At 46.4% G+C, this 15,406-nt stretch overlaps 1 protein-coding gene across 1 annotated transcript in view; it reads right to left on the bottom strand.

Annotated features, from left to right (window-relative positions):
* Nucleotides 1-15,406, bottom strand: part of TEAD4 (TEA domain transcription factor 4) — a 516,557-nt gene that overhangs the window by 299,936 nt on the left and 201,215 nt on the right. The window lies entirely within an intron of this gene.

Genomic DNA, 15,406 nt, shown 5'->3' on the forward strand with positions numbered 1-15,406 from the left:
CGGTCACTCACGCACTGGTCACGAGCCGCCTGGACTATGGAAACACCTTATACGCCGGTACCTCCGCAAAACTCCAGAAAAAACTCCAACGCATCCAGAACGCTTCAGCCAGGCTCATTCTAGACATCCCGCGTAAAGAACACATCTCTGGTCACCTGAAAAACCTCCACTGGCTCCCCGTAAATAAGAGGATTACTTTCCGCCTCTTAACCCACGCACACAAAGCACTTTACGAACTTGGACCCGAATGCCTCAACACACGACTGTCCTTCTACACCCCCTCCCGTCAGCTACGATCCTCCAACCAAGCCCTTGCCACTGTACCTCGCATCAACAAAGCCACCATGGGAGGTAGATCTTTCTCCTACCTGGCAGCTAAAACCTGGAACTCTCTTCCCACTCACCTACGTCTTACTCAGAACCACATAACATTCAGAAAACAACTTAAAACTTGAATATTCGACAAGTAACTCCCCCCCCCCCCTCCTCAAGCGCCTTGAGACCCTCTGGGTATGTAGCACGCTATATAAATCCTGACTTGACTTGACTTGACTCTGATTTGTGGCAACACACAATGGGGGCACCAGCGGGGGGTAAGACTATATTTACTGCAAATTGTTTACCTTTAGTGTACCGGCCCTTTCAGGTGAACCCTACCCGGGGAGAGGTGGTGAGTGCAACAGCTACACAAGCTGGGTCAGAGGCATGCTGGGAGTTTAATAAAGGCATGTGCACAAGGGAGTATTGTAAGTTCAGGCACGAGTGCTCTCAGTGTGGAAAGGAACACCACTTGGTTAAATGTTGGGGTGTCAATCAGCAAGGAAGTCAGCAGTGGCAACAGACAGTTGCTAGCAAATCTGGGCCCTCGCAGCAATTCCAAAGTTGTAGGGGAGGTAAGTGATCGCAGGGGGCTGGGCCCAAGGGCTCTTAGGCCAGTTAGACTGGCAGCACTGGAGGCAGGTTTGAGGGATTATGGGGATTTGGAAGCAAAACAGGTGTTGTTGGAGGGCTTTGAAGAGGGGTTTCATTTGGGTTACAAGGGGCCACGGCAGTCAGCATTTGAATATAAATCAGTGGTGTAAGACAAATTGGATAAAGAAGTCCGAGAAGGAAGGATGGCAGGTCCTTTTGATGACTGGCCTGTGGACGATTTGATTGTTTCCCCAATCGGGGTGGTTCCCAAAAAAGAAGTTGGACAGTACAGATTAATACAACACCTATCATGACCTGAGGGGTCTTCAGTCAATGACTTTATTGATGAGGAATCAGCCTCTGTCATATTCCTCAGTTGACGTTGCTATGTCACTGGTTGTGACCGCGGGCGCAACTGCAGAGATGGCGAAATGCGACATAAAATCTTCATTTCGTTTGCTTCCCGTACAACCGGATGATTGGAGTCTTTTGGGCATCCATTTTGAAGGACAATGGTACGTGGACAAGGCATTACTGATGGGTTGTTCAATGTCTTGTGCTTTGTTCGAGTGTTTCAGCACTTTCTTACAGTGGTATTTCACACAGCACACTGGTCATGGGCTAGTAACACACTACTTAGATGACTTCTTTTCTGTTGGTTCCCCAGGCTCCACGGAGTGCCAGGTAGCACTGGACAAGTTCCATGAGCTTATGGGAGAGCTGGGTGTGCCCTTGGGAACAGAGAAAACAATGGGTCCATGCACGACCATGTCATTCTTAGGCATTGAAATTGATTCAGTGGGAATGCAGGCACCGTTGCCGGCTGATAAGGAAGCAAAAATGTTTGATTTGTTGGAAGAAATGCTTGCAAAACATAAGGTAACAGTCAATGATGTTCAGGTTTTGTTGGGACATCTCAATTTCGCCTGAAGGGTAGTCAGGGCAGGGAGGACTTTTTGCAGGAGACTGGGACGTGCTTTGTCAGGACACCATCTGCCTCACCACCATGTCCGCTTTTCGGCTGGGGCAAAGGAGGATCTGCGTATGTGGAAAACATTTTTGCATTCCTTTAACGGAATACCATTGGTCAGAGAGGATGACTTTCAGTGGGATGTTCAAATGTTTTCAGATGCAGCAGGCAGTGATGGTTTTGGTATATACTGGCAGGGCAGGTAGTGTGCGTAGAAGTGGCATGAGGGGTGGAAGGATGGTGGGAGGAGCATCGCCTTTTTGGAACATTTTCCGGTGCTTGTGGCATTGACGCTGTGGGGTGTGGAGCTGGCACATAAGAAGGTGTTGTTCAGGATTGACAACTTGACAGTGGTGCAAATCATCAACAGGCAGTCTGCATGAGATGAGCAGATTTTGAAGTTGTTGCAGGTGTTTGTTCTAGGCTGCCTTAGACATGATATTGCGTTCAAGGTACTTCACATCCCTGGTGTAGACAATGACATTGCGGATGCTTTGTCTCGTTCGCAGTGGGAGAGATTCCATGGGCTGGCCAAGGAGGCGGACAGGACACCGACCCCAATGCCGGAACATCTGTGGTATGTAGGCAACGTAGGGTTATACAGTTGGTGGTAGGTTCATTGTCGGCTTCCACTCGTGCAGCTTATGCTCTGGCCTGGAGTGTATTCATAGCATCAGGTGCCTGTCGGCGGGAGGAGTCCTGGAGGCGATCAGAGGATGTAATAAAGTTGCTTCTTGACCTAATAGAGAAGGGTCTTTCTAAGGTTTACAATCGCAGGGAAATTGACAGGTATGGGGAAAGTTCTATGAGGCTACTCCCCTTCTGCTGGGGAAGTTGGGAGGAGGATGTTGGAAGGTTGGGCTAGGGAGCGGGGGGGACGTTTAGCATGTAGGCCGTTATCATGGCAGACCTTAGCGCGTTTGTCGTTTGTTAGAGGCGTTACCTGTTGTTTGTAGGTATGGTTTTGAGGTATGTTTGTTTTCTACGCTCATAGTCTGGATGTTTTTTGGAGCATTTAGGGTCTCTGAGCTTTTAGGTTCCTGGTTAAAAATAGGTATCACTCGGCAGGACGATTTCTTCTCTGAAATGGGACTCCTATTTGGCTGGCCAGTGCAAAAACAGACCAGAGAAGTGGTGCCAAGGGAGTATGGCTGGAAGCAGCTTCTCCGGTGTCGACTTGCCCTTTACATTGGGCCAGGCGGTGGATGACTCTGTCCGGAGGGGAAGGTAGTGAAAGGGTTTTTCGACATGTTGGTGGGGGCAAGGTGGCGGTCTGTCACCTGCTGCGTAAAGCCTTGTGGCATATTGGTATGGATGGGTCGCAGTTTGGGACACATTCTTTAAGGATCGGGGCAGCGACAGAAGCTTGTAATCTAGGCTGGTCGAGAGGGGATATTATGCGGCTTGGGCGCTGGTCATCCAACTATTTCCAACGCTATGTGAGGAGTACTGCGGAAGAAGCGATTGTGTCATCCTCTTTTACATTAATCTCATATTGTTTTTCTTGTTGCAGGTTCTGTAGCGGGTCCTCGCTCCCGAAACTGACCATATAGATAGTGGGGCACTCCTTTGTAAAATGGGATCAAGTCCAGGCTGGTAGTTGTTATTTCGGGAAAATGTTGAGTTTTAATGAGCGTCTATTTAAAATTGTTTGGAAAGGGAAGGGAGGGATGTTGTGGAAGGAGCTGATTCCTGCTTTGAACAAGTGGTTGGTTGGGGGCCAGTTCCCGGATGTTTTGTTAATTCATTTGGGGGAGAATGACCTTTGTGGGGTAAAAGTGTTGTTTTGTTAAGGGCAATGAAGAGGGATTTGGCACTTTTGCGGGAACAGTGGTCTGGTTGCCATGTTTTGTGGACAGAGCTAGTGCCGCGCAGGATTTGGAGGGGCGCTCGGAATCCCAGGGTGATTGATAGGACACGTAAGAAGGTAAATCTGGAGATTTCAAGATTTTGTAGGAGTTTAGGCTTTGGAAGGTTGTCTCGTAGGGACATTCGGTTTAAGTCAGTGGAATTTTTCAGGAGCGATGGGGTGCAGTTGTCCAGGATGGGTATGGACCTTTATTTGTTGGAGATTAGAGAGGTGCTATCCAGGTGTCTCAATGTACAGGGGCATTTGAGAGAAGCATAGATGCGTTGTTTTTGTTTGGGGGCAGAAAGGGAGGGTAGTTTTCTCCCACCCGGCTTTCTGGGTGGCGGGGATTATTGGAAGTTTGACAGGGTTTGGCAGAGTTTTTGTTGTTTAGTTTAAAGTTGGGTCATCGACAGGGATTGTTTAGGCAGGTTGATTTTTGGGGTACTTACTGAGGTGGGTTGATCGTAAGTGGTGAAGGGGCAGGCAGGGGAGTTTGGATAAGAGATGTTTTAGATATATAGGCTTATATGTGTATGCAATGAATAATAGTTTTTGTAATTTTGTAAAGTTGTAGTGTTCGGGTGGGGGCGGGTTCGAGAAATGTTAGGGGCGGGGGAGGAGGGATGGGGTTAGGTAAGTGTTTGTATTTAGTGAGGTCTAGTTTTGTAAGGCATTGGCCGAGGAGTATAATTGTTATGTGCACCTGTTCCAATAAAGCAGCTATTTACACACAAAAGCTGGTTGTGGTCTGCTCCTCCCCACCCCTCCCTCCCAAGGGGGACTTGGGGGGCTGGACGAACGCAGTTAGGTCCCCCCCCCCAACCAGGTGGTTTGGGAGGGGCGGTGTGGAGGGGGTCCGCTGAAAGCAGGCGGGCATTTTGTGTTTGGGCTTTCTTTTTTGTAGCCCAAATGTAGCCCAACGTATAAATGTGTTGGGCTACTGCTCCCAGCCACCATTTTGTCTTTGGTGACCTGGTGGCTGGGAGCTTTAGTTATGATAATTGTTCCCCTCCCTCCCACCCGTTAATTTAATTATTTAAAAAAAAATTGGGTTTTTTAATTATTTATTTTCCTTTCTTTTTTCTATTTGGTCTCTTTGTTGGTTCTGGTGCGCAGGGTAGGTTTTTTGTATTGTCGCTTGGAGCAGGTGCTGTGCGGGGATTATTGGAAGTTTGCCAGGGTTTGGCAGAGTTTTTGTTGTTTAGTTTAAAGTTGGGTCATCGACAGGGATTGTTTAGGCAGGTTGATTGTTGCGGTACTTACTGAGGTGGGGTGATCGTAAGTGGTGAAGGGACAAGCAGGGGAGTTTGGATAAGAGATGTTTTAGATTTATAGGCTTATATATGAATGCATTGAATTATAGTTTTTGTAAATTTGTAAAGTTGTAATGTTCGGGTGGGGGCGGCTTTGAGAAATGTTAGCGGCGGGGGAGGGAGGATGGGGTTAGGTTAGTGTTTGTATTTAGTGAGGTCTAGTTTTGTAAGGCATTGGCCGAGGAGTATAATTGTTATGTGCACCTGTTCCAATAAAGTGGCCTTTTACACACAAAAGCTGGTTGTGGTCTGCTCCCCTCCCCTCCCCCTACCCCTCCCTCCCAAGTGCCTGTCTCTTAGCAGGAAGTCGCGCTTTGAAACAGCGGGGAGAGAGACGCTCATGGAGGCTAGGAGACAGCTTCGGTAAATGCCCAGCAGCAGGAGGTGAAAGATGAAAACGAAGTGGTAACTTTCATGCTCATTTCTAAATACATATCTTTGGTGCATTATGTATTTCCTTCCCAGGACGGTTGAATACTGCACAGGGAGGCGGGTCACCTTTATCTGCCTTCAAAGGGTGTCTTTACTTCTCCTTCGGCAATTTGCCTGGGCTTTTGAAGATTGTCGGTACAGAAGTGACATTAGACCAAGCAGGATCGCTTTAATGCTTTTAATTTGTGCATTTTAGCGCCACTTGGATCTCTTCTCCAGACCAGCCCCAGGCTTAATGGACTTCCATGGCAGCTCCTGCCAGCAGTCAGAAGTGAGTTCCAGACCACAGCCAACACAGAGAAGTTTAACTGCTTCATACATGTACACAAAGCTTTATGAACGGGCAAAAAAGAGTGGCTATGTTCCTCATTACTTAGAGTAATCAGTCATATACATGCCAAATAAGTGTCCACACCTACAAAGTTTTCCACAACCCTGGCCCTGCCTACCTGAACAGCTGCATTCTCTTCCATCAAACTTCTTGACACCTCCACTCTGTTGGTCTCTCACTAGCACACGCATCCACAAAAGCAGAGCAGAGGCTGAGTCTTGTGTATAGTGCCCACACCCACCCACGGTTCTGATCAGAAATGGTGGTTTCTGCCCTACTACAGCTCTACCCCACTACAGCCCACATGTCTATAAAAGACATTTGCTTATGAGGAATCTCAGCCAAGAATCAGCTCGGGGTCAAATATAATATTATGGCTCTTCCATCAGTGCCTCAATGTGAGGGACCTGTAAGTCTGCTCAGTCTCGTATCTTTCTAAAATTTGGGCCGGTATTTGGGTATACTGGGAGGATTTAACCTCATAGTTCTAAGGCATGATACATCCTCTTTTTCTTCCAGTTACCTGCCTGGGCGAAGTGCTGCTCATCAATGTGGTGGCCATCACACACTTTTCTCAGTCACATGACGGAGACCTCTGGCAACTGGAGCAAGGTCACAAAGGCACCCCTGCCTCTTGGTTCAGGAGAAAGTTGCCCCATGGAAGGCCAGGATCAGTGGTCATCTCTCCTTGGCAGGTGAAGCCCTCTGCTACAACAGTGATGACGTCTGCGTACACAGCTCTTCGGCAGCAGGCAGGACCCCTATGTTACCATGGAGATGCTGGATGGCACACTGATAATTAAAGTTAATGTAATTTCACAATGTTCACAAAATGAACAACAAAGCAAGGCCTGGTGACCCCTCCACACAACTCAGGCCAGTACTGGGTGCAGTCCCACAAACTTAGGCTTCTTCAGAGTGTTCCTTCAACCAGGAACACAGCTGGGCTTCTCCTGGAAAGTCTCTCCTCCTGCCTAGCCAGGCATTCTCCTTCCCTCTTTGAGCAGCAACACAGGCTTCTTGGCATTGGCAGACCCATTGCTTTTCTAGAAAATTGTGCAGGCTTGAGCTGATATCACCTCACCTCTAGGAGACTGGCTGTCAGGTAGACACCAGTCCTGGTCACACAGCAGTTCTTCAAGTACCCTGGAGAGAAGTCCCTTTCCTGGACATGAAGAACTTGAAACTCAAGCAAAGTGGGGTCATTTGAATCTTAATTGTACATTCATTTTCTAGACAGGGGATCTGGATCCATAGATCCAAAGGTTCTGGAACAAAAGTGAATCCCCTTTCAAATGTAATTTTGTGGCGGTAATGCAGATACAACTTTTGTGCAACATGGTCGCTCTTGCAGCAGGTGCAGATGATGCTGGTTCCAAGCAGGAGTATCCAAAAAAAGGGACAATGAAGTTATAGATCTCTGCCTCCAGCTGTCATCAGCCTTCCGGAAGTGGTAATCAAGGCCAGACACAAGGGCAGACCCTGGCATAGACATTGTCTTCTCTTAAACAACAGAATATGCTAACTCACCCCTCTCCCCATCCATCCACTAAGCAGTGCTCAGGAAAGCTAGTCAGCAATCACTTGCCAAAAGGTCTCCATGGAATTGTTAATGGTATCCCTTCTATCTTCCACACTTCAGTGTCTGCGTCTCCTACCTCCAGTGACAGGAACGTAGGCAATGTGCTTCCACTGTCAGGGTAAATTGAATCCACTTTCCATTTTGTTCCATATTAAACCAAGGTCCATCTAAAATGGATGCCAGTGGTCACAGCAACAATGCTCACACTGCACATGGAATCTTGCTATAGCACGTGCCATACATCTAGTATGCACTCATGCACTTAGTAGACACATGATACGGAAGGGTCGGGTGGAAATTTACACAAGCAAGTCAGAAGACTGTACTCCCATTAGTCTCAAAAGTGTCTGCATAGAACAATTATTTCTCAACAATTGGTATGTTGATACCACCGCATCAATAACCCAAGACATGGACAGTAGTCCTATGTTGCTAAGAGAGTACACTTGTTGCACCCTCCTAGTCTACAGAACAGAATCTGGAGCGTGGCTTTACCATGGGCTGGTTTACGCCTCAGCGCATACAATAGATTAGCTTGATGACTGGGACAAAACAAGCACTGGCAAAGCCAGTAAGGCTTGCCTACAAGAACTATTGGCTTTCCCATGGGCTGGTCTGCGCCTCAGCGCATACACTAGATTAGATTGATGGCTGGGACAAAACAAGCACTGGCAAAGCCTAGAGAGAACTATCAGCTTTGGCAATGGTTTGTAGGTAGGCTGCTCAGCAGCGTGCAGCCTGGCAAAAAATGCATTTTAAAATAGTGCTAACACACAGCCAATGCTAATGCGTTTTTTTCATTAATAAAACAGAATGGTGAATTGGGCACACGGCAACACAGTGGCACAGTGGGCAGAAGACAAGGGTGCTGGTGGAAGGAGAGGACACTCGGGACAATGGGGAAGAGCACAGGCAACGGAGGATAGGCGGGAGGGGCTGTGGCAGCAAGCTGACAATGGAGGACAGACGGGAGGGCTGTTGAGGCAAGCTGAAAATGGAGGGCGAGCAGGAAGGGCTGTGGCAGCAAGCTGACAAACAACGGTGGAAGACAGCCTAGGGCAGCAAACTGACAAACAAGAAGGGGTGGCAGGGACTGAGGCAGCAAGCTGGCAACAGAGGGTAGGTGGGAGGGGCTGGGGAAGTAGGCTAACAGAGGGTGGTGGGTGATGCTGCAGGATTACATAGATCAGGGGATGGTGAGGAAACAAGAACAGCAAGGGAAGGTGGGTGAGGAGGAAGCAAGAATAGCAACCGAGGGGGCAAGAAAGAGGAACACAGAGGAAAAAGAAGTACACAAGGAGACAGCTAGAAGACACACAAACTCTTGTATAGGGCTTAAACAAAAAGAAAAAAGTAGCATCTAAAAAATGATCAATGGAAAGATACAAGTAATACATCCATGCTCTAGGGGGGAGGAACAAACAAAAGAAGAGAATGTATATTTAGAGATGCTGAATTTATTATGTGAAACAACTGTGGTCTGACCATTTCACCTGCTAGACTCCTGTTTGGACCAAAAAACTCTAAAATTCACCAGTTATAGTTTACACAGCTAACTTTAACTTGTAACCCTGCCATGTACTGCTTATGACTTCCCATATTACATCACTCATAACATGTTAAATTACATCATTGATGACACAATAGTCATTAACATCTGAGTTACTAAGCTTTCACATGTGGATACATAGCATGAAAATAGCATAAGCCTTGAAGGCACTTGTAATTGTGCAAGTTGAAATTTATATTGTACACCATTTGCAAATCACTTATGTGACTTTGGTGGAAGTAGTGCTCTACGTTAAAAGTTGAGCACATCTGATGTGCCTTGTAGAGGTATGATTGAAAGAAGGTTGTGGCTCAAAGCCAATGCCTCTGTCCAAAAATCTGGAAGAAAGGCTAAAGTTGCTGCTGACAATAGATTATCCACTAGTGGGAATACAGCCATGTGTCTATGTTATATAGTTGCAGTACTATGGTATACAGAAATTCTATGTCGCAAGGACTTTTATATGTGGATGTTTATTTCCATAACTTTGCTGAATATTTTGGTGCACTGCAGGTGATTATAGAATAATATACTATGCAGTAGTGTCTTACTTAAATACAACCAAGAGGGGGAGAGAGAGCACAAGTGGAATCAGTCTCCCTAGGCAATATGATTAAACAAAATGGAATCCACACAGAGTGGAACAAACGAGGATACAGGGAATACAGGGCCATCACCCGGGTGGCAATTGTAATAGTTGTCATCTTACTAAGAAAAGCCAGACCCTAATCTTCACTAATGGTACCAGTTGGGAACAACGTGCATTCACCAACTGTAACAGCAAGAATGTAGTGTACCTAATCACATGCCCCTGCAAAAAAGAATATGTGGGAATGACAACAAGACAAGTCAAAATAAGGATTAATGAGCACAAAAGTAACATTAGATGCAAAAAAACAACCACTAAAATGGCAGCCCATTTCCTTGAACACCAACATTGTGTTAATGAGTTGCAGTGGACAGTGATTGAGCAGCTACCCACAGAGACAGGGCTATTTGAAAAAGAACAGCGGTGGGTGTTCCGCCTCGGGACTGACACCACTGGGCTTAATGACTCCATTCCCTGGAGCCAACTGCGGTGAATACACAGTGACACCCGGCTAGCTCTCATATGAATTATGTATAGGGTATAGTAAAAAGACCTGGCTAACCCTAATGTTGATAGCACAGCCCCTATCTAACAAACAGTCCAGTGATCTATATGCTCACTCCCAGTACCATGCGCTCTCCCTTTGAGTCAATTCCTCCAATTTAGTGCTGTCATTATCAATGTAGTGCTGCCATTGTCACCTTTCACATTAATATGTATGCTGTCCCATTTTCCTAATATCTGCCCCTGATGCCCGGTTTTATTATAACCGCAGCCGGTGACCGATGCCGGTTTTCGAGCGCTGCGCATGCGCATTGAACCGGCACTACTTCCTAGCGCATGCGCGCTTGAGCCATAACTCCGGGCAACAGCGCATGCGCTGTTCTACGAACGCTACATTTCTACGCGTGCGCATTACCCTTTAGCACCGCACCCGGCCCATCGCGCAGCACCGGATCCGGTGCACAAGTAACCTCCATATTTGGGCATTCTTCCGAGGATCATTAACCAATCTTCCTCCTCCTAATTACCATCCAGGGAGTATAAATAAGATATCGCCAAACCAACCCAACACTTCACCGGAGCAGCGTTGAGGGGAAGGCAGGCGATTTGACCATGCAGTAACCGTGAGTTGGGTCACACGATCTAGGAGGAGCATTGTGTTCTTCTTTTTACGTTCTGCTGACCTTACCACTTATAAACCTAAAACGCACCCTTAATATCCTTTAGGTTGCTTTACTGAGCAGTGAGGAAGGAATCCCCCAATACCACGATTAGGCTCATGAGGTCATCATACTTTGAACTATAAGTAAGCCTTCAATTCTCTCCCTCTCCTCATTCACATCTGGGAGTAAACTAATTATACTGTAGATGTATGTCTGTGTTTTTCTGTGTGTCCTTTTTGAATGTCTTCTTTTACAGGGTCTCAGAACCTCATTTTGGGTTCCGCTGTTTACCCTTATTCACTAGGAAAGGATTTTCTTTCCTCAGTTCCTGGACATCCGACTATTATGTTTATTATGTCTTTTTTCCACAGGTTCTCTTCAACGCCAATTGGGCGCAACTGAGCTTACTAATATATACAACATTGATAGGTACATTTCACCTTTTTATATATTTTTGTAGAATACACTTTAACATTACATGTGAGTAAGGTGAGGATAATGTGCAAATCCTTGTCCTGAAGAAGGAGTCTCTGTACTCCGAAACATTTTGACACCCTGAATGGTTGATATACCCTAATACGTATACAATCAGCCTCACTCTGCACCTTTTTAATAATACCAGCCGAGGACATAATAAATATTTTTTTCCTACGAGCCAGGTATTTTTTAAACTCACTTTTTCACCTCACCTCACTTACTCACATTTTCTCCCTAAAACACCCACCCACACATAGTTCACTACCAAGTGCTCCTACGCAGTCCTTAGTCGTAGCACGCCGCATTCCGTAGAGGGGTGCGAAGGCCCCGATGATGAAGCATGACACCAAGGGGCCTGTTGGTGTGTGAGGGGCATTTAAACAACACTGTGTGCTCCCCATCACTTTAGGGACCACCACCACTTTCTAAGTGGATTCCATTTTGTTTAATCATATTGCCTAGGGAGACTGAATCCACTTGTTCTCTCTCTCCCCCTCTTGGTTGTATTCAAGTATAAGACAGCGCACAGCTGTGGGAGCCCCTTCCCATAATTATTCTTCTCTGGACACACACACAGACATTTTTCATACACTACTTTTAACACCCAAAACCTTCCCATCCTCCTTAATACCAACATGGAGGATGAACATGGCCTGACCTTCAGTGAGGACGACATCGACAGAATTCTCGCAGATGTCAATCCTTTTGAAGGCCTAAGCAACAGTGACCCAAGCCCAGCAGTAGCAGACTGGGACGAGTTAATGAAAATAAGGAAAATCCAAATAAGGGCAGCCTTACACGGCCTATTGATGAGGGAATATCTAAGGAATAAAATAGCCCCGCAGGGTCTATTGGTAAAGAATGAACCCTTCATTTTCCAGGACGACCTCGTTTTAAAAAAAGCTTGGTCTCTTATCTCCTGGCATTGCACCAGAGACTGGCTGGTCCTGATAGTTCAAACTGCCACAAGAAAATCTTTAAAACTAAAAGTGGAGATCCAGAAACTTGAGTACAGTTAAAAGCCTTCATCTCACCAGCAGACATAAGGAAAAGGTTGGAAGAACTGAATCAGCAAATGAAGGAGTTTGAGGCCACTTTAAAACAAAGTAAATTTAACAAGTTAAAAAAGGATAAAGACCGCTTCACCCCAGAGAGAGCCTATCTGTACACAAGAGCTGATTATGTGATGAAAGAGAACGTGAGTGACACAGACAGTGTAAGTTCTGATGGCAGTACTACAAGTACCAATTCAGGTGGTTTCCAACAAAGAAAACAGAGGGGAGGTTTCCGACAACAGAGATCTCAATTCCCCCGTCAGAGAGGTTGGCGAGGTTTCCAAGGTCCTCAATTTAACCCTTACCAGAATCACTTTCAGTTCCCACAATATCAATTTGTCCCACCACAAATGGGGCAAATGTTTCCCCAATGGGTCCCAGAACAAACCAATGTACCCCAAAATGCTCAGCCTTTTTTATCCTGGGGCCAGGGAACCCGCAGAGGGAGGAACAAGAAGGGCAACAATGTCAATTGGCAACCCGCGGACGAAACAGACCCCAGGGTTCTAACAAGGAGTATGACTGCGAACCAAGCATCTACGAGCAAGAGGGGGACCTAGTTATCAACATAACCCCATGGCCCCTCACTGATTTACAACAGAAGGTACTGAACAAAGGCTTAGGGTACGTCCCTACTAATAAACCTGACACCTTTCTGTTACACAAGGAAATCCAGGATTTTATAAGAACCATCAAACTGAGGGCTTTCTTTAAAGACAAGGAACCCTCTCAAGATACCTCTGACACAGGTCTGAAACCAAAGTCTAACTTCACACCCCTAGACAACCAACTCCCTGTGGAGGTCCTGGCATTCGAGAAAGCAATCATGCACGAACTCAAGAAATTGGACACTAAGCAGAAGGTGTTCCGTTCCAGAACACTAGCAAACTTGAGAATGAGGCAATCAGGGAACTAAGACTTAACAAGAACTTAACCATAAAACCTGCAGACAAGGGTGGGGCAGTGGTTATTCAAACTACTACTGCTTATGACAAAGAATGCAGAAGACTCCTCTCTGACAGCAGGAACTATCAGGTCTTGGTAGAAGATCCCACTGAGTCTCTACGAGTACGAATAGAAGGGATGATTGAGGAGGCCCTTGCACATGATTGGCTCACCAAAAAAGAATCTGAATTCCTGGTTCAGAAAAATCCTTGCATCCCCTATTTCTATACTATACCCAAAGTGCATAAGAACCTGGAAAACCCACCAGGGCGCCCAATTGTGTCCGGCATCTCATCCATCCTTGAACCCTTATCCAAGTTTGCCAATGCCTTCCTGAGACCGTTGGTGCAGGCCACCGACACATATCTAAGGGATACTAAAGCTGTGCTGCAACTATTACAGAACCATCCCTTTGACCCTGACTCACAAATGCTTCTGAGCCTTGATGTGGAGAGTCTCTACACGAGCCTCCCACGTGATGAGACACTTCTGATTATCGAAGAAGTACTCCACTTTAACCACTGGAAATACCAAACCCCCCTTGGAGTAGTCATGGAATGTATCTCGCTGGCCCTTACAAAAAACTTTTTTGAATACGAAGGCACCTTGTTTTGGCAAAGACACGGAACCAGTATGGGGAGCACATTTGCTCCGAGCCTGGCGGGTCTGTACGTCCACCACCTGGAGTCCGCCAAGATCCTCCACCCCAACAACCCCTTTAGGGGAAGGATCCACACATGGCGACGATATATTGATGACATTTTGGTGATCTGGGAGGGGGATGGAAATTCAATCACTGAGTTCATGCAATGGCTCAATAACCAGAACACCTTCCTCAAATTCACCCACCAAATGTCCAACAGCGCAATGGTTTTCTTGGATCTCAATATCTACCATGAAGCAGGTTTTCTGAAAACCGAGACCCATTTTAAACCCACGGCAAGGAACTGCCTCCTCAGGTTTGACAGCTTCCATCCGCGTCACCTGAGGGAGAATCTGCCATATGGACAATTCCTTCGCCTACGCCGGAACTGTAGTGACCTAGCCAAATACAAAAGTCAGGCTAAGGACCTCAGTACAAAACTGAGACAAAGAAAATACCCTAATCATGTGATTCTCTATAAAGAAAGCCAGGAATAACAATCGTGAAGCCCTCTTGGAAGATAAACCTAAGAAAGACGACCAACTGAGCAGAACTGTCTGCGTCACCACTTACAGCCCGGTAACGAACCAAGTAACCAAACTGGTCAACAAACAATGGCGCACACTGACGAGCGGCTCACTTGATCTGGAGAAACCACTGTTTGCCCACAGACGTGGGAGGAATCTAAAGGACATGCTCGTCCATACAAGACCTCCTCCACACAGAGTGGAACAAACGAGGATACAGGGAATACAGGGCCATCACCCGTGTGGCAATTGTAATAGTTGTCATCTTACTAAGAAAAGCCAGACCCTAATCTTCACTAATGGTACCAGTTGGGAACAACGTGCATTCACCAACTGTAACAGCAAGAATGTAGTGTACCTAATCACATGCCCCTGCAAAAAAGAATATGTGGGAATGACAACAATACAAGTCAAAATAAGGATTAATGAGCAGAAAAGTAACATTAGATGCAAAAAAACAACCACTAAAATGGCAGCCCATTTCCTTGAACACCAACATTGTGTTAATGAGTTGCAGTGGACAGTGATTGAGCAGCTACCCACAGAGACAGGGCTATTTGAAAAAGAACAGCGGTGGGTGTTCCACCTCGGGACTGACACCACTGGGCTTAATGACTCCATTCCCTGGAGCCAACTGCGGTGAATACACAGTGACACCCGGCTAGCTATCATATGAATTATGTATAGGGTATAGTAAAAAGACCTGGCTAACCCTAACGTTGATAGCACAGCCCCTATCTAACAAAGAGTCCAGTGATCTATATGCTCACTCCCAGTACCATGCGCTCTCCCTTTGAGTCAATTCCTCCAATTTAGTGCTGTCATTATCAATGTAGTGCTGCCGTTGTCACCTTTCACATTAATATGTATGCTGTCCCATTTTCCTAATATCTGCCCCTGATGCCCGGTTTTATTATAACCGCAGCCGGTGACCGATGCCGGTTTTCGAGCGCTGCGCATGCGCATTGAACTGGCACTACTTCCTAGCGCATGCGCGCTTGAGCCATAACTCCGGGCAACAGCGCATGCGCTGTTCTGCGAACGCTACATTTCTACGCGTGCG

Source organism: Lissotriton vulgaris, chromosome 1_2 (assembly GCF_964263255.1).
Source record: "Lissotriton vulgaris chromosome 1_2, aLisVul1.2, whole genome shotgun sequence".
Classification (NCBI taxonomy): Eukaryota; Metazoa; Chordata; class Amphibia; order Caudata; family Salamandridae; genus Lissotriton; species Lissotriton vulgaris.